General features: G+C 41.0%; 1 protein-coding gene and 1 pseudogene across 1 annotated transcript in view; one reads left to right on the top strand and one right to left on the bottom strand.

Moving 5' to 3' along the window:
- Window positions 1–3,306, bottom strand: part of FGF13 (fibroblast growth factor 13) — a 642,179-nt gene extending 638,873 nt beyond the window's left edge. Inside the window, exon 1 of the mRNA XM_059680287.1 lies at window positions 3,060–3,306. The gene's annotated coding sequence lies outside the window, so the exon portion shown is untranslated. The remainder of the gene's footprint in view (window positions 1–3,059) is intronic.
- LOC132223430 (ubiquitin thioesterase OTUB1-like) overlaps window positions 1–19,612 on the top strand; it is an 86,352-nt pseudogene that overhangs the window by 25,105 nt on the left and 41,635 nt on the right.

The following is a 19,612-nucleotide window of genomic DNA, read 5'->3' as shown; positions in this document are numbered from 1 at the left end:
ATTCCCAGTCAAGGGCACATACCTGGGTTACAGGTTCAATCCCAGTGTGTGGGAAGCAACCAATCCATGTGTCTCTCTTCTCTCTCTCTCTCTCTCTCTCTCTCTCTCTCTCTCTCTCTCCCCTCCCTCCCATCATCCCTTCCACTCTCTCTTTCTCTAAAATAAAATCAATGGAAAAATATCCTCGGGTGAAGATTAACAACAAAAAATAATAATAACTAAAGAGTCATAGCGTTTTAGTCACAAATAATTTCAGAGTGATTGCAGTTACTACACCAGATCAGACAAAGAAGGGCAGCCTGTCCCAAGGGAAGACAATGCAAATCCCCATCACCCAATGTCTTCTATACTTTCTCTGCCCTCCCTGGCACTATGCTCATCCCTCCTTTATGTCAGAACAACTGTATTTAGAAATGCCAAGTGCTTTTCCATCCTACCTAAGTCACGAGACTACCTGGAATCCAGTCATCACTGAGCTCTGAGATTGCCCAACCACAAAAGGCTTCTCAGATCCCACTTTTGTGCATACATATCATATTTGGGGTATGGAGACAGAAAGGATTTGCCTCACCTCCACATCTTTTATGGAAAACAAAGCCTTATCTATTGCAGAGGGATTTAAACTTTGTCATGCCCATTGATACACTCCACACTCATGCCCAAGGTGTTTATAGAGAGAAATGGATACAGACCCTTCTGCCAAAAGCTTGGATCCTTGAAGGAAAATAGGTACCTTTTATATTAGGTACTCAATGAATGTTTGTTGAGTGAAGGAAATAATTCAAATACAAAGCAGAGGGTAAAGTGTTAAATTCCAGAACTAAAACCAAATGCTATGGGAATTGGAGTGGGGAAGCACGAACACTTTGAGAAATGGTTTTATAAACTGATGGCATTTGAACTAGATGCAGTGTTTCTGAAAGCGTGGTCACCATCAGATCCTCTGAGTTACTTAAAAATGCCAGACCCGTTGAATCAGAATCACCAGAAGTGAGTCCCAGGATTTTTTTTTTAAGATGCCCTCCAAGTCGTGCACACTAAAGTACACTCATGAGATGAAGCAGATTTGGGTGTCAGGCATGAAAACAAAATCAAAAACATGGCCAATTCAATTTTACTGGGGGTGGGGGTGGTGAAGAGGAATAATGAGGAATAAGATTGGAAAGGTGGGTTAGGGCTCGATCATGGAGGATCTGGGGAATGCCAAGTGAAAAATTTTGAACTTAATTGACTGAGAGATTTAACACAAACAGACAAAACAAAAACATGAGGGCCTTGACTTTCACAGTGTTTCCCAAATTTGGCCATGTATCAGAATTATCAGGATTGCTTGCAAAATTCCAGATTCTGGGGCTCCATTCCCAGACCTTTTGAATCTGAATTTCCAAGGATCCAGCCCAGAAATTATATTTTAAAATAATCTTTCCAGGTGATTCCTGGACAGCAAGCCTGGCATTGGTTCATGAATGGAGTTAGTAAATCATTGCTCTACTAACAAATGCATTCCTCAAAAGTTGTTTGTTCATGGAGATTTTATTAGTGGAGTCATTTATTCAAAGTACTATGCAAGTGTGATATTTAGAGGCAACCACTACCAAATCTCTTTCTCTAGAGTGTTTCAATAAAACACATACCCAATTTCAATGCAAACTCCTTATGACTTTCAATAAAATGTGACATGTTTGTGTGGTAAGAACATTGCCTGGTATTAATGATGCCATATGGGTGCACAAATGCAACATGAGGAAAATAATTGAAAATGTGCTAGTTTCATCTAGTTTTGCAGCAACATGAATGAACATTAAAATGATTCTGGAAATGAGAAAGTGCTAGTAGGATGTGATACTGATAGAGCCATGGCTTCAAACTAGAAATATCCACTATGTATTCATTTTCAGATCAGAGGGGAAGTTGAGGCAATAGTCGAGGTATAGACCAGATGATCACTTATTCCAACTCATGCTACAATTCAAATAAAAGGTAGACCATATAACTTCCAAGATGTTTCTTGAAGGATTAAGATTTTAAATTTGTTATTTGGACAGTCATCTACTTTAAAGATGGCTAAAAGGAAACAAAGTGAAGAGGGATTATAGTGTTTAAACATCTGTCAGTAGCTTGGTTTTTTTTGTTGTTGTTGTTGTTGTTGTTTTTGTTTTTTTGTTGTTGTTTTTTAAAAAGCAGCCACAGATGATTCTCAATCTGAAGATTTGTTTCCTCCAGCCATATAATATTTTAAGATTGTCATTTTCATTTAAAGTAAACATACCTGTTACTGAATGTCTCTTCATTTATATGAAAACATCTTGGATTGGCAAGGTAGAATGTTGGCATAGTAGTTTGCTTAGTGCAAGGCTCAAAAGTTAACTTTAAGAAAGAAATTGTTGGTGTTTAACCTCCTGAAAACCAAGGCAGCTTCTTTTATTCTCAGAAGGCTCCTAACCTCAAACACAGAGCTTCCCAGCTCCCATTCAATTCCAAATCCTCCAAAGGCCCGTTGTTATAAACAGGCTAAAAAACAGAGATGAGTCCTGACAGCAGTATTTCAGGAAGAAAATGGAATCCAAGCAAGTCTTTTGTGCACCTGGACTGGATTCCCTCTTTTGCAGGGACTGCCCAATCTATAAGAATCCTTGTGCTAGGAAGCCCTGCATTACTCTGTTGCTGTACATCAGAAAAGGCAAACACAGATAACCAGTGCTATGAGCCAAATTCAAATTATCAGAGTTAGGAGCAGGACAGGAAGGGCAAGTTGCCTAGAATAAAGTATCTATAGGCAGAGAAGTTGAGAAATGGTTACATTTAACACTTGAGGTGCTTTCTTGCTAGCTAATACCTTGGCTTTGTAGTAGGAGGGTAAAAGGAAAGGAAATAATTCCCAAACACTGCTGTGGCTTGATCAGCATGTAAGGAGCATGGACTTAGACTTTCATTTGTAAACTATGATCTGCTCTAACATTTGCCTCCCTGACCCAGGCCCCAAGGAAACCTGGGCCAGGGTTAATTAAGAGGATCACAATTCCAGTAGCATTTCCCCCAATGAGTTTGGTTTCACCTACCTTAGAATTGGAGATTCAATAGCCCCGGTGATGAGAAACAAGCAAGATCTCACCATAGACCAAAATCTTAAATGGGCCAGCAGTCACGCGCTCCCGGGGGGAGGGAGGAAGCTTCTCGGTCATATCATCACCATGTGTTTCTGAGATTTGCAAGAGTCTGGATCTGAACCAAAGCACCCCCAACTCCCTAAGCCCCTTCTGGTTTCAAGGGCTCCAGGCAGGAAAAGAAAAGAAAATAGTCCAAAGTGATTGCAGGGGTCAGTGAACCTTGTGTGGTTCATATAAGACTGTTCTGAGGAGTGGTAAGTCACAGGGTCTATATTGCAGCTATTTTTAGTGAAACCAAATTCCTTACCCAAGTTCTCTTGCTTCCAACTTGTTCTAAGTGCAGACCAGCTGTGGTCAGATCATCTTACTGGACCAAGGCTCTGTCAAGGCGAAGGGACCAAACCAGGGAGGTGGAGCAATGAGCTGGTGACTGTTGGTGCTTTGGCTCTTTTTCACTGTCTCAGCCATCTCCAGAGGGAGAGGGCATTCCCCTCCAACCTTTCAGAAACTAACTGGGTAAGTTGGTGACATTAGAGGATAAAACTGAGAAGTTGGCAGTCCTTCCCTTCTTTCCCCAATTCCTACAATCTCTCTCTCTCTCTCTCTCTCTCTCTCTCTCTCTCTCTCTCCCGCCCCCCACCCCCACCCCATACACACACATGCTAGGTGATGCAAGCCAACTCCGGATCTTGGTCTGACTTGCTAGAAAGGTCTAGAAAAGAAAGTGTCATCACCCAGGAGCCAGGCCAGGGGTGAAAATATAAGGAGAACTGGTGTCTAGTCACCTCTTTATTTGATCAATGCATAATTAAATTCATTAATTAAACAAATATAAAAATCCTGTCTGTGCTGGTAGCTTTATAAAAAATAAGATGAGAACTTTTATTTTTTTACAACAAAGTTTTATTTTTTATTATTTTTTAAATATATTTTATTGATCTTTTACAGAGAGGAAGGGAGAGAGATAGCGAGTTAGCAACATTGATGAGAGAGAAACATTGATCAGCTGGCCTCCTGCACACCTCCTACTGGGAATGTGCCCACAACCAAGGTACATGGCCTTGACAGGAATCAAACCTGGAGTCTTTCAGCCCGCAGGCCGATGCCCTATCCACTGAGCCAAACTGGTTAGGGTAAGACGAGAACTTTTAGAAAAATAATTTCAGATCCATAAAAACTTATAGTAACCTCTGACTTTAAAGATGGTTAAATTTGAGTTAGTTGTCTATTTGGCTCAGAACCCCATGCCCCAAATCTACCCTCAAGACCCTCACATGGTATCTGAAAAATCAGCTGGAAGAATATGATTTCAAGGTACTAGATTTTCATGGTATTACCCCTCTGTTTGTTTCCACTCTACTCTACACAGAAATCTTGTAAAAGGGTGCATTTGATTTTTGTCTTTTTATAGTTTGAGCTAAATCAGTTCAACCACTTTTGAGTTGAGGAAAAAAATCATACTTCTTCCACTTCCAAAATAAGCTCCTCTCTTGGGTATACAGAAAGCTTAGGAAAAAAAACCTGAAAATTTAAAGATTACCACTTCACATCTGTGTACTTTTAGGTCCTCATTACTTTCTTTTAAAATTCCTAGTGATTTGATCATTTTTCAAACTCCTATGTTCTGTTGTCATTTTTGTAATTCCCATAGCACACACCCAGTAATTTTTGTAATTCCCATAGCGTGCATGCCCAGTGTGTTAAAGACTCCAGGTATTGGCCTCAACAAGTGCCACCTTGTGGAGAGTGCACGTAGCGTACAGGGGCTGGGTAGGAAGGAAAATGCTAAATACAGCCTCCTGCAAAGGCCCCTGCAAAAGCCCCCACTGGGCTTCAGGTTAGGTAAAAAGTGCCCCTAGGGAAGGCCCCTTTTGTTTCCTGGCTGCTTGTTTGGGTCAGAGTAATATTGCATGGCTGCTGGCTTCAGAATAGGATTCTCTCTAAACTAGGGAAGGCTGAAACTTGACCTCACTGGCTATTTACTTCTCTGTAGTAGTTCTTGGCCACTCATCAAAGCTTCTCTGAACTCTTTGTTTGAAATGAAAACTAATTAACTCGTAAATACTTGCAGACTTTCCATACAAGTTGTCCATTGTCGACAGTGACCTGACCAGAAGATGGGGTCATAGGTACTGTCAGGAGTCCAGCCCAAATATCAGCTCTCCCCTATGGGAGCCCAGCAACTTCTTGGCTGGGCTTTGCTTTTAGGGGCAGACATTCACCCCCACCTGCAGCTACATCCTTCCGACACTTTTCAAAACAGGAACAGTTGTCTCAGTCTTCCCGGGTCTCCAGGCTATTCTATATTTGCTGGGATGGAATAGGATATCACAGGCCTGCCCCAGACAGAGGAGGGCTGACTTGTCTAAAGGGAGCCTTGGAGCTCCCCACCCCAGGGCATACTCCTAGCCCTGAATGTTTTAGTCCTGAATGTTCTAGTTGCCACACTCAACGAAGCACAAAGGACAAAGAAAAGGGGTTCTACTTCTCAATTTTACCACTCTGCCTGAAGCTTCTATGATCAAAGGACATTTAATAATAGGACTCTTCCCCTGGTATTTATAGCACCAATTGCTCAAAGCTGGTTTATACTTTCTTTTTAAAATCTCAGTATTTGTCACAACCTTCCCAGGAACTGGAACAGAAGGCAGGTATTAGCTGCTCCACTTTGCAGACCAGGAGACTGAGGGGGTCAATGAAGACAGACTATTCCAAGCATGGACAACAAGCAAAGGTCATGAAGAAATGGAAAGACCAACCAAGTGTTGCACCAAGCTGATAAGGCTGTGGTCCTTTATTCCCTCATTCATTCACATAACCAAATTCATTTCATTGACCTTGTTTGGGTCCTGAATCAAACATAAAAATGTAAGAACACATTTGTGAAACAATAGAGGGAATTTTAATATGGACTGGATATTGGATAGTTAAGAAAATGTTAATTTTTTAGATATGAAAAATTACAGTGATAAACTTACCTTACCATTTAGAGACATACTGAAGCATTTATAGATGAAATGATAAGATGTTCAAAATTGGCTTTAAATAAAACATGATTGATAGGAGGGAATTGATAGGGATATAGATTAAACAAGAATGCCTTTGATGATTATTGTAGCTGGTTAATGGGTATAGGTCAGTTCTAGCCTAGTGGAAAGATACCTATTTTCTAATAATTCCAACCAAAATTCCAAAATGGAGTCCCATTGAACTGGATTGTCCCTGTGGCTAAGAGCTTGGGATTCATCAGTAGGATATTGGACTGAGATAGGGGCCAACTGATAGCTCATTTAAAAATAAGTGTCATCAGAATATGGAGAAATGAATGCGAGGTAAGAAGAAACAACAAGTCTAGTGCACTGGAGGACAAGACTGGAAAAAAATGTAACGGAGTAAATGCTGGGGGTCTCTGACCTCATCTTGTTCAAGCCTGCTTTGTTCCCATGGCCTCCAGGCTCATAATTTCTGCTTAGACTTGCATATAAATATGCTAATCATTAGAGGAATTCTGCTTGTGGCTTGAGGAGATAAAGAAAGTATGTACTGTTTATCAAAGATTTGCAGGAACCTTGTGGGCTCACATAAACAAGCACACTCTTCCTTAAACCCCTACTGGCACCTATATGTCTTCGGTTGTCAATCACCTTTTGCCCTTCCCATTCCCCCTTCTCTTCACGTAAAAGAAGCCTGAATTCTGTACTTTCTTTGTATGGATTTGAGGTACCCCATTTTCTTGATTGGTGCCTTCTTGATCAATAAACCTTTCCTTGCTCCAAACTCTGATGTTTTGAGTTTAGGCCATTTGAAGCATCAGACACACAAACCAGCAAAAATAATACCCACAAAAACCTTCAATGGGAAGGACCCCAGGCAGGAGATGAAACTGCATTGGATGAGAATGGGGAGTGTTGTCAGAAGAGAGAAAGGGAATTTTTTGAAACCACTAGAATTGCCGGGAGCCGGTCCATCCTTGCTGTTTCAAGGGACCTGGCATATATGGCATACTGTTCTTAATATGTTTGCTCACCTTCTTGGCACTATGTGTTTTAACCAAGGTCTCTGAGAAAGGTTGTTTTCCCCAGGTAGGGATTTTCCCCTGAAATTAGGGAGGGAATAAAACCCCTCAACTAAGTGCCAGGCGGGTAATTAATCCCTTTAACTAGGAACAATCATGCTTAAACTACATAATCTTTTCTCCCTGGAATGGAGATAAGAAACGCCCTAACCTTTGTAATAGAGATTGATAGGATTGAATCAACTGGTATAAATACAGTTGTAACAAGACAGAAAAACTCAGAACTCAGAACACAGAATCAAGAAGACAGAACTCAGAACACAGAACTCATGAGACAGAATTCAGAACTCAGAACTTAGAACAGAATCAAGAAGACAGAATCTACACGGAGCCTAGAGACAGAAGAACTTCGCTGGAGAGAGCATGCCGGAGGATCCTGGAGAGGGACTGGCCTCGGAGCCTAGAGACAGAGCCTAGCGGGAGAACATGGCAAGGGATCCTGGACTGAACCTGACTACAGAGATTGGCAGGAGAACCTGACTGGAACCTGGACACTGAACCTGACTGGAGAGCATGGACACAGAACTTGGCTGGAGATTGTGGCTAGAGATCCTGGCAAGGCTGCTGATCAACTGAACGCTGTCTCCATGTCATTCCTTCTTCGCCGACTCCGTCCACACCTTTGGGGACCCCTGGACCTGCTGGGGTTGGACCCCGGCATCTGGCGCCCGAACAGGGACCCCTAGGTAAGCGCCCCACACTCGGGACGGATCGGACTCCACCGTAGGAAGAGGGTGGATAGTCTTCGCCGACTCCGTCCACACCTTTGGGAATGCCTGGAACAGGATTCCCCTAGGTAAGCCCCCCTCCCCCATTGAGAACTCCCACACTCGGAACGGATCAGACTCCACCGTAGGAAGAGGGTGGATAGTCTTCGCCGAATCCGTCCACACCTTTGGGAACCCCTGGAACAGGATTCCCTTAGGTAAGCCCACCCCATTGAGAACCCCCACACTCGGGACGGATAGGACTCCACCAGGGTGCTACAGACCCCCCTATAGAGGATAAGTAGGGTAAGGTGGATAGTACAGAACTTAGATTGAGAAGATGTGCCATACTGAGTCCAAAGAAAGAAGACTCTGTATTGATCTTTAGATTAAGAAGATGTGCCATACTGAGTCTAAAGAAAAAAGACTCCGTATTGATCTTTTAACATATATGCTTGTTAGCAGAGGAATTAAGGTTACTCCCAGTCAGACAGAACATTTTATACAAGAAATACGTCCATGCTTTTCTGAGGAAGGAAAGGTGCCCGAAAGGTAAATGTAGAGGCATGGGAGAAGGTAGGCCCAAGGAGCCTTATCCTTAACCCCACTGCAGCCTTTCCACCCCGGGAAAGTGCAGGATTGGCAAGCTCTCCCTGGGGTGATAGATCAGGACTCAGGTAATAGCAGAAAGCGCCAATCCTACTCTTAAAATGGATGCAAGAGAGCGTTTCAGGTTTTTCTTTTTAATGCTTGCTTTTAAAAAATAAAAAAGGGGGAATTTGCCGGGAGCCGGTCCATCCTTGCTGTTTCAAGGGACCTGGCATATATGGCATATTGTTCTTAATATGTTTGCTCACCTTCTTGGCACTATGTGTTTTAACCAAGGTCTCTGAGAAAGGTTGTTTTCCCCAGGTAGGGATTTTCCCCTGAAATTAGGGAGGGAATAAAACCCCTCAACTAAGTGCCAGGCGGGTAATTAATCCCTTTAACTAGGAACAATCATGCTTAAACTACATAATCTTTTCTCCCTGGAATGGAGATAAGAAACGCCCTAACCTTTGTAATAGAGATTGATAGGATTGAATCAACTGGTATAAATACAGTTGTAACAAGACAGAAAAACTCAGAACTCAGAACACAGAATCAAGAAGACAGAACTCAGAACACAGAACTCATGAGACAGAATTCAGAACTCAGAACTTAGAACAGAATCAAGAAGACAGAATCTACACGGAGCCTAGAGACAGAAGAACTTCGCTGGAGAGAGCATGCCGGAGGATCCTGGAGAGGGACTGGCCTCGGAGCCTAGAGACAGAGCCTAGCGGGAGAACATGGCAAGGGATCCTGGACTGAACCTGACTACAGAGATTGGCAGGAGAACCTGACTGGAACCTGGACACTGAACCTGACTGGAGAGCATGGACACAGAACTTGGCTGGAGATTGTGGCTAGAGATCCTGGCAAGGCTGCTGATCAACTGAACGCTGTCTCCATGTCATTCCTTCTTCGCCGACTCCGTCCACACCTTTGGGGACCCCTGGACCTGCTGGGGTTGGACCCCGGCATAGAATGGCCTTCAGAGATTTTTGCCTTGTGCTTGGGGTAGTGACATAATTATTCACAAGAATGAAAAAAAAAAAAGCTCTTCTGTTGGGCTAATCAAAAAAGGAAGGCCTCGACCTAGTCATATGTGAGGAGCAGCAAAACACATGTCCTTTGGTCCAAATAAGTGCTTTTGATTTTTTGTTGTCTGTTGATTGTTTCCTTAAAATTACTGACAAATCACTGTTTCAGCTTCCCTCACAGATCTCAACCATTATACTAGTAAAGGCTAACATGATTAATACTGTAGAGCTGAGGTCCTGGACCCAGTCATACCAGAAAAGAGCTCCTGTACTACAATCCATAGTCTATCTTCCAATTACGTGGGGAGTGGGAGAGAGTGGAAATGAGAAACTGAAAAGCTGCTTATCAGCCCGTGGAAATCACTCCATCTCTCTGAGCTTTAGGTTTTTTGTTTTTGCTTCTGTTTGTTTTGTGTTTTCTTTTAATCTTTAAAATATCAATAGTGCTTCAGTGGCATGGCTCAGTGGTTGAGCGTCAACCTATGAACCAAGAGGTCATGGTTTGATTCCCTGTCAGGGAACATGCTTGGGTTGCAGGCTCCATCCCCAGTAAGGGGCATGCAGGAGGTAGCCGATCAATGATTCTCTATCATCATTGATGTTTCTATCTCTCTCTGCCTCTCCCTTCTTCTCTGAAATCAATTAAAAAAATGTAGATTAGTAATAAGGTATTTGGAAATACTTAGCATCTTACCTGGTTCATGGTAGACACTCAAAAATTATCATTTCTTCTTCTGTTCTACCCCACTATATTCCAAGGTGACATGGAAAGAAAGTGTTGTTTTTTTAAAGCATCTGTTAAAATCATCAACTGAACCATAGGCAGAAATCCTGAAAACAGAGTTAAGCCATTCTATCTCTCTGCCTGTCCTCACCCCTTGGAGTCACTTGGAATTACCCAATCCCTCTTAATTTGTGACAGGCTGGAAATAGTCATATCCTGCCTTACCCTAGAATCTGGGGATGTTACTAGTCTACTCATTCTAATCATCCTACTCTAACAGTGGACAGAGAAATTTGTAGTATTTCTAAAACTAAAGTTTAGCTTTAAAGGTCAATTGATTGTATTCTCTCCTCCATTTTACAGATAAGGAGGCTGAGCCCAGAAGGTGAAGAAGTTGGCTCAAGGTCACACAGTATCTTAGGGACAGAGTCAAGGGTAGATATTAAGGCTGAGAGACCAGTGCTCTTTCTATTGCTGCATAGCTATTTATAAACCTTTTTCATTTTAACAAAATGTAATATACAGATGGTTCAACTTAACGATTTTTTTTACTTTATGATGGTATGGAAGTGATACCCATTTAATATAAACCTTATTTTAAATTTTGAATTTTTGATTCTTTCCCAGGCTAGCAATATGTGGTATGATGCTCTCTTGATGCTAGGCAGCAGCAGTGAGATGACTTTGCCTAACTCTAGGCTAATGTAAGTATTCTGAGTATATTTAAGGTAGACTAGGCTGAACTATGATGTTCAGTAGGTTAGTTGTACTAAATGCACTTTTTCCTTATGACATTTTCAACTTAAGATGGCATTATTGGGATGTAACCCTATTGTAAGTTGAGGAGCATCTCTACTTTATTAGCTAAACCAACTTCTTTCAACATACATCTACAATAAGGCCTTTTAGAGATGAGGCAAAGGGATTAATTAATGACTGCTCCTCAAAGAAAAGAGTTGTCTTAATATTCATCCCATCAAGGCTGATAATGTGGAGTGGGATGTATGAGGGAAGGAAGCCCCTGGGCCTAAGCCATATAGTCACAGAGGGCCTTAAAGTTAATTTTTTAACATCATCTTTAAATGATAACAACAACTATGAACACATAGTACTTGGTATGTACCAGGACCTATTCTAAGACCTTTATAAATAATAACACATTAATTCAAATAAAGCTATACTACAGTGATATTTTAAGTTAATGTTAAAATTATTAATATATATAGATAATATTTTTTATTTTTTAAAGGAAATTCCACACTACTTAAATTTAGTTCTAACTTTTTAAAATGTTTTTATTGACTTTTAGAGAAAGAAAGGGAAAGGGAAAGAAGGATAGAAATATCAATGATGAGAGAGAATCATTAATCAGATACCTCCTGCACACTCCCTACTGGGGATCAAACCCACAACCTGGGCATGTGCCCTGACTGGGAATCGAACCAGTGACCTCATAGTTCATGGGTCGACACTCAACCACTGAGCCACTCTGCTGGGCTATATTGATAATATTTTAAACACTAGAGGCCCAGTGCATGAAATTCATGTACTGGGGGGTGTCCCTCAGCCAAGCCTGCACCCTCTCTAATCTGGGACCCCTTGGGGGACATCCCTCTCACAATCTGGGACTGCTGGCTCTCAACTGCTTGCCTGCCTGCCTGCCTGATTGCCCCCTAACCGCTCCCCTGCCAGCCTGATGTGCGCCTAACTGCTCCTCTGCCAGCCTAATTGCCCCCAACTGCCCTCCCCTGCTGGCCTGGTCATGCAAAACTGCCCTCCCCTGCCAGCCATCTTGTGACCACATGGGGGTGGCCATCTTGTGCAAGGATGTGATGATCAATTTGCATATCACCTCTTTGTTATATAGGATAGAACAATTGTGGTAACCCTATTTTGGCATTATTTCTTTTCTTAATATATCACAAGCTTCAAACAATGAAAGAGGCCTGGGTATTGACCTTGGAAAGGCCCTGTCACCATCCATTCATTAATCTATCCACTTACCCATCCATCCACTCATCTATCCAACCATCCATCTATGCATTTATCAACTCACCTATCTATCCATCTACCCACCCACCTACCCATCCATTTGCCAAGATCCTCCCATACACCAAGACCTGTATTTGATGCCAGTTATCTGAGATGAAAGGAACATACTACATGTGCTTGAGTTATCCACATATGATAAAGGAGGAAGAGATATGAATTTATATGGAAACCACGGTGAAACACTGGTATAAAGGCATGAAGGAGGGGCATCTTGCTAAGTCTGTTGCTTAATTATTTTTAGAGGCAAGTGTCAAGAAAGACTTGCCCAAGGAAGTGACACCTCAGAGGAGACTCAGAAAATAACAGTAGGAGATCCCAGCAAGAGTTCTTCAACTTCTGGGGTCATAATAACCTTGGAAAAGCTTATGAAAATTATATCTCTCTAGATAAAGGCATATATATACTTGTACACACATTTTACCTTTTCAGAGGTGAGTTTAAAATCCAGTTCCATCACTCACTAGTCATGAGTTTTGGGGCCTCAGTTACCTAATTGGTAAACTGAGAGTAACAATAATACTTGTCTTTCTCTCATGGTAGTTGTGACAATAAAATGCAAAATTGTGTGTAAAGCCCCTGCAGAGACTTGGTAATCAATAACTCATAGTTCCCTTTCCTTTCCCTAAGTGGAATTTAATTTTCAAAAGCAATGAGATGACAACATAGCCAAGAGGCTAAATTGATCTTTTCTTGTTTCTATGGAGTCTAATTTGGGGGGGGGCAGGGGGGTCTCTTCTATCACACAGGTTAGTCTGCCTGGCCTCATTTTCCAAGGTATCTTTTTATGGTCAACCTCTTAAACTATTTGGAACCCTTTAGGGTACCTATAAAGATGTGATCCCTGCTTAGGGCAGGAGGCCTATCTTTCCTTTGGATATCTTTTCTGTCTGAAAGGATTTCAACATGTATTCTAATAGTGCTCCTAGATATCTCTAGCCACATACAAATCCCCAATTCTAACAAGGTAATGACATGGGCTGGAGGTGCTGTGTTCGTCCCATGGGAAAATACCTCCATCACTCCAACTAATCTCTTAGATGAATGTCCAGGGTCTGTATTACTTTCCTATGGTTCTTATAACAAAGTACTACAATTTGGGTGGCAAAAATCACCAGAAATGTATTCTCTCACCATTCTAGAGGCAAGAATTCTGAAATCAAAGTGTGGGCAGGAATGGTTCCTTCTGGAGGTTCTGTGGGAGAATCTATTCACTGCCTCTATCCTCGCTTCTAGGGGTTTCTGGCAATGCTTGTCATTCATTGGCTCATATGTGTATCATTCCAATCCCTGCCACTATCTTTTTTTTATCTCCCCTAACTTTATTTTTTAATTACAGTTTATATTCAAAGTTATTTTGTATTAATTGCAGGTGTACAGTCTGCTGCTATCTTTATATCCCCTTCTCTGTGTCAAATCTCTCCCTTCTCTTAGGAGAACACTTCTCACTAAATCTAGGACCCATCAGACAATTTAGGATAATTTAGAGATGCTTAATTTAATCATATCAGGAAAATCCCCTTTATACAAATAAGAGAACATTCTCAGGTTCTGGTAACTAGAATGTGAAATTTTTTTTTGAGGATCGATCAGTTAATTCACCACAGGTCTTATTTCTGTGACTAAAGCCCAGCTTTTTCAAGCCTAGAGATTTGGCTTTTACATGATATCAGTATCTTTGAGCAAAGGGGAATGCACATGTATCAGTTAAAAATTGGTGCCAGACACAGTGCTGGGGCTATATATGAATTTCCTCACTTAATCTTCATGACTGTTGTAGGGGGGAAATGCTATGCTATGATCATCTTTATTTTGCAGATGAGGCTGAGAGTACTTCAGTAATTAACCTTAGGTCATACAGCTAGTATGTAGTGAAGCTGCATTCAAACTCCTCTCTGCCTGATTCTGAAACTTAATTTATTGAGTGCTGTCCCAGGGCAAGGCACTTTTCTGAGTGTTTAAAAAATCAAAATACATCTAATTCTAATGGCCATGCAAGTTAGGTACATTATTAATACCCTACCCCCTTAAAGATGAGGCACCTGAGGCACAGAGAAATTTAGTAACTTTAATTATTATTAAAGCTAAAATACCTGACCCTGGATGCCCCCGATCTGTAAGATTAGGAATGAAGATTCTAGAATGTCTATTACATCAGGCACTTTGGTTTTTTTGTTTGTTTGTTTTTTTAAATGTATTTTATTGATTTTTTACAGAGAGGAAGGGAGAGAGATAGAGAGTTAGAAACATCGATGAGAGAGAAACATCGATCAGCTGCCTCCTGCACATCTCCTACTGGGGATATGCCCGCAACCCAGGTACATGCCCTTGACCGGAATCGAACCTGGGACCCTTCAGTCCGCAGGCCGACGCTCTATCCACTGAGCCAAACCGGTTTCGGCGGCACTTTGTGTTTTTTCACATGGAGTCTTTCCTGTAAACTTGCAAGACAGATATTATTATTATTCTATTTTATATACAGGAAACTGAGGTTCAAAGGGATAAAATAATTTGTCCATGCATGATGGAAGTGGGATACAAACCCAGGCCTTTGCAATTGGCCAGCTATGTTCTTTCCACTATACTTCACTGCCTCCCAGAGTTGTGAGGATCTAGAGGCATAATGTGTGTGACTGGGACTCACTTTTAAAAGAAAATGGGTCTTATGGAAAATTAAGTAATTATCTGTACTCCTCATTAGCATCATAATTGCCTTTGTTTTCCTCATCATCAAAGTACTTTTGTAGTTGCCCAACCTGAAAAGTCCAAGGCCAGGGTCAGCAATGCCCAGGGGGTGCTACTGGCCTGCACAGCTCTGATCAAACCCTGACAATTTAAGAAAAAAAAATTGCATAACCTGAGGGAAAAAGGATGAGTTGGCATGAAGCACACAGTCCGGTCACATTGTAGTCAGGCTTGGAGTGTCTAATTAAGCATTGAGTGTGTGCCTCCTGGCAATGGCTAAAAAGAGCATCAGGACAGAACCATTCACCCTCTACATACACAAGGAACTGAGAAATTAGAATATGGAATCTCAACAGGTCACCAAGGGCTTTTCAAGGAAGATTCAATATTACCAAGGCTGGGGCAGAGCTGGGGATTGAGGGAAGTCTGGAGTTGATGCCATCAGAAATGCATTCTACTTATACACTTGAGGTCAAGGGTGGAAAGAAAGGATGCAAATGAACAGAGCATGTTCCCCAACACACCAACTCTATCTCACTGCTTTCCTGATGATACAATCATGCTTGAACCTGATTCTACTTACAAAGGCATTTATAAGAGGAAGGCAGGGGGGTAAGAGTCAGAGAAAGAGATGTGACAATGAAAGCAAAGGTTGGAGTGATGCAGCCATAAGCCAAAGAATTCTGGAAGCTACCAGAAGCTGAAAAGATGTAATGAATGGATTCTCTCCTACAGCCGCTAGAGGGAGTATGGCCCTGCCACCTCCTTGATTTTGGCCCAGTGATATTGATTTCAGACTTATGGCCTCTAGAACTGGGAGAGAATGCATTCCTATTGTTTTAAGTCATACAATCTGATCATTTGTATGGCAGCCCTAGGTAACCAATAAAAGTAGTGAGCAAGATAAATGTGATTTCTGCTCTCATGGCATGGGCAAGACAGATACTAATTCTAAAAAATTAGAAGCCTTTGATAAAATAAGGTGAAAGGATTAAAACACACATACACATGTAACACATAGACACAAACAACATTGTGGTGAAAGTCAGAGGGAAAGGGAGTTGGTATAGGTGGAGGTGAGCAAAGGGAGGATAAATGGGGCTGGATAGAGATTTTGCTTTGTGTGACGGGCTCACAATGCAGTGGGCAAATGATGTTTTGTTGACACCGGAACCCTGTATGGTTTTGTGAACCAATGTCACCTGAATAAATTTAATAAAAAAATAGAAAGTCATTGAGTATTATGAATGGGAAGTGCAGGGTACAATGAGAGTTTATATATCAGCAAGTTCATAGCCACAGCTTTCTTGCCCCATAATACATGCAAAGGGGACAAAGGATGGGCTTAATGGCTAAGGACTAGAAGAGGGACTTCATATACTGAAAAGGCATGGCAGGAGTGAATTTTGAACACTGACACTGAAAACAAGAATTTATCTTGATAGTGCTTTATGAGACTAAAAATATAAAGGCTATAATCCTCATCCTTACTATTAGCATTTTCATAAATTACACAGAGACTCTTATATACCCTGCCCAGAAGAATGCCTCTCCTGTGTTAAGATATATGCACACAAGTTACTATAGAGGCAGTCCTGTGGCCACTTATGCTGGGATGACAATTAGGTCATCTCCATGAAATTGGTAATGACTGACTAGAACACTGTTTTGAGAAAGACTCTGAGGCCATGTCCATATTCAGTCAGAAAGAATGTCATTATTTATTAGTAATACTGCCAAGAGCTGATATAGTGGAATGGAAGAACAAAACTCATGCATTTCTGACCATCCTGTAGAGCACTATTCTCAAACTTTAGATTTATCAAACTCAATTGGGGGTGTTAGAAAACATTCCTGGGTCCTGCCCCAAGAGGTTCTGATATATTAAATTGGGGGTGAAGCCTGAAGATTTCTATTATTCACAAGTTCTCAGATTATGCTGATGCTGCTGGTCTAGGTCTGGCATTTTGCAAACCACTCCTCCACAGTATTCTCAAACTTCAACCTGAGAATGAATCACCTGGAGTCCTTAACTTAAAGGCATATTATGACTCAGAAGGTCTGATTCTGATTCTATATTTCTTATAAGCTCCCAGGCCATGCCCGTACTGCACCATGGACTACACACACCTGGAGTGTAAAGGAACTAGAAAAACAATTCTCAGTTGAGGTGGCATGGCACACAAGTGTGCCAAGGACAATTGTGAAGTGCCACAAGTAATTTATAACTAAATACTTTTTCTAAAATCAATGAGGGAACATTTATTGTTTTCTCTATTTAAAAAATCTCTTTTACCTGTGCACTTGTGCAGTATAAGAGAAAGTTGCAACTAAGCGAAGCTACCAGTAATTGTGTATAGAGTCACAGACCATCTCATCTTTTCTTTTCCCCCCATTCAAATCTCATTATTTATACAGATAATATAGGGAGTTAGGAGGGACATGGAAGACCCCACAGTGCTCTCCATGCCCTAGGAAAGGGGTAAGAGAAGGACATGTTTCCCCATGGGTGAACCATAGGGGTGTCAGGGAGTTGCCCTTGGAGGAGTATTGAGTGAGGTACGGGTGGGCTCCTCCCCTGAGGCTATCACCTGCTCCCCAGGGGTTACTGACCCTGGAGGCATTGGGTAGTGTCTACAAAGCTGTGGAGATGGAACTGAAATGGAGGATGATGGGCTGAGTATAATTCCTCAGTAGGCCAGGCACAGCACTACCATTGAGAACAGCCTGGGGTCCAGATGGTTCCATGGCTCATTGACAGCAGGAGCATCTGGTGGTCCTCGCAATTCAGATCTCACCCATTTCTGGGAAGATGAAGATGGGTTGGGGGTCCAAAGAGAGAACTTGGAACCAGTTTATTTTGTCCATTAGATTCCATGTATAAGTGGGATCATATGGTATTTGCATTTCTCTGACTGGCTCATTTTACTTAACATAATACTCTCCAGGTCCCTCCATGCTGTCTCAAAAGGTAAGAGATCCTTCTTTTTTACAGCTGCATAGTATTCCATGGTGTAAATGTACCACCACTTTTTTATCCATTCATCTACTGATGGCACTTGAGCTGTTTCCAGATCTTAGCTATTGTAAATTGCGCTGCTATGAACATACATTCTTTCTGATCAGTGTTTTGGTTCTATTGGGATATATTCATAAAAGTGGGATCACTGGGTCAAATGGAAGTTCCATATTTAATTTTTGAAGGAAACTCCATACTGTTTTCCATAATGGTTGCACTAGTCTACATCCCACCAAGAGTGTACTAGGGTTCCCCTTTCTCCACATCCTCACTAGCACTTGTCATTTGTTGAATTGTTGATGGTAGCCATTCTACCAGGTGTGAGGTGATATCTCATTGTTGTTTTAATTCACATCTCTCAGATGATCAGTGTCATTGAACATCTTTTCATATGTCTCTTGGCCATCTGTATTTTTTCTTTGATAAGTGTCTATAAAGATCCTTTGTCCAGTTTTTAATTGGATTGCTTGTTTTCTTGGTGTGGAGTTAAGTTCTTTATGTATTTTGGAAATTATCCCCTTATCAGATGTATCATTGGCAAATATAGGTTGTCCCAAAAATGTATACACACTTTAACAGCTGATATCTTGCTTAATTTAAATTATTTTTCAGGTTTAACTGATTTGAAATAATGAATGAAGGCAGACTGAGATTTAAAGAAAGAAAATGTATTCTAAAGTGCCACTAGACTTTTTTTTATGGGGATACATAAAAAAACAAGTTTAAGGTACAAAACCAGCAACAGTCAATGAACTGAAGGCACACACATACCAAATGAAATGATTTTTGATGTTTGTGATTCCACTGCTTCATGTTAGAAGTAGTGCCTAGACCAGAACAGTCATCAGTTTGAAAACAACATTGACAAAAAAATTCATTATGTAAATTATTTTCAATTTTGAAACTGAACTGTATGTTTATAAACACTGACTTTATAATCATTGAAAGCATGTATACTAGGTGTACCAGTTAATAATGCGGATTTTTTTCAATAGATGGAGTTACACATATGTTGATATATATGTGATTTGATATGTATGCTATTTTGTTGTATTGACAACAAACTTAAAAATTTGTATGCATGCATATAAGCCCAACCAATGGACACAGACAACAGGGGGATGAGAGCATGAGTGGGTGTGGGGGTGGGGGTTTATGGGGGGATGAGGTCACATATGTAATACCTTAATCAATAAAGAAATTAAGTATTAAAAAATGTCATATGTCAAATTTGTTGAAGGTGTTAACATCATAGATATTTTTATGCTTAAAAATGTCAAATTTCGTGCCCCCAAAAAAGAGCATTTGTGGGAAGTTTTAACTCATTAGTTTATTTTGAAAAAAAAGTTATTGTATACTTCGGGAAGCTTATGGTGAACATGCTCCATCTCAAGATACTTGTGAATGCTAGTTTAAACGCTTTAACAGTGATGATTTCGATGTGATAGACAAAGAATGTCCAGGTCAACTGAAAAAGTTTAAAAACCAGCAATTACAAGCATTATTGGATGAAGATGCATCTCAAACTCAAAAACAAATTGCAGAAAGATTAAAGGTTGCTCAGCAAACAATTTCTGATCGTTTGCAAGCAATTGGAAAAATTTTAAAGGAAGGAAAATGG

The sequence above is a fragment of the Myotis daubentonii genome, chromosome X (genome assembly GCF_963259705.1).
Source record: "Myotis daubentonii chromosome X, mMyoDau2.1, whole genome shotgun sequence".
Taxonomy (NCBI): Eukaryota; Metazoa; Chordata; class Mammalia; order Chiroptera; family Vespertilionidae; genus Myotis; species Myotis daubentonii.
Note: the sequence above shows the minus strand (reverse complement) of the source record. Positions and strands in the feature narration are given on the sequence as shown.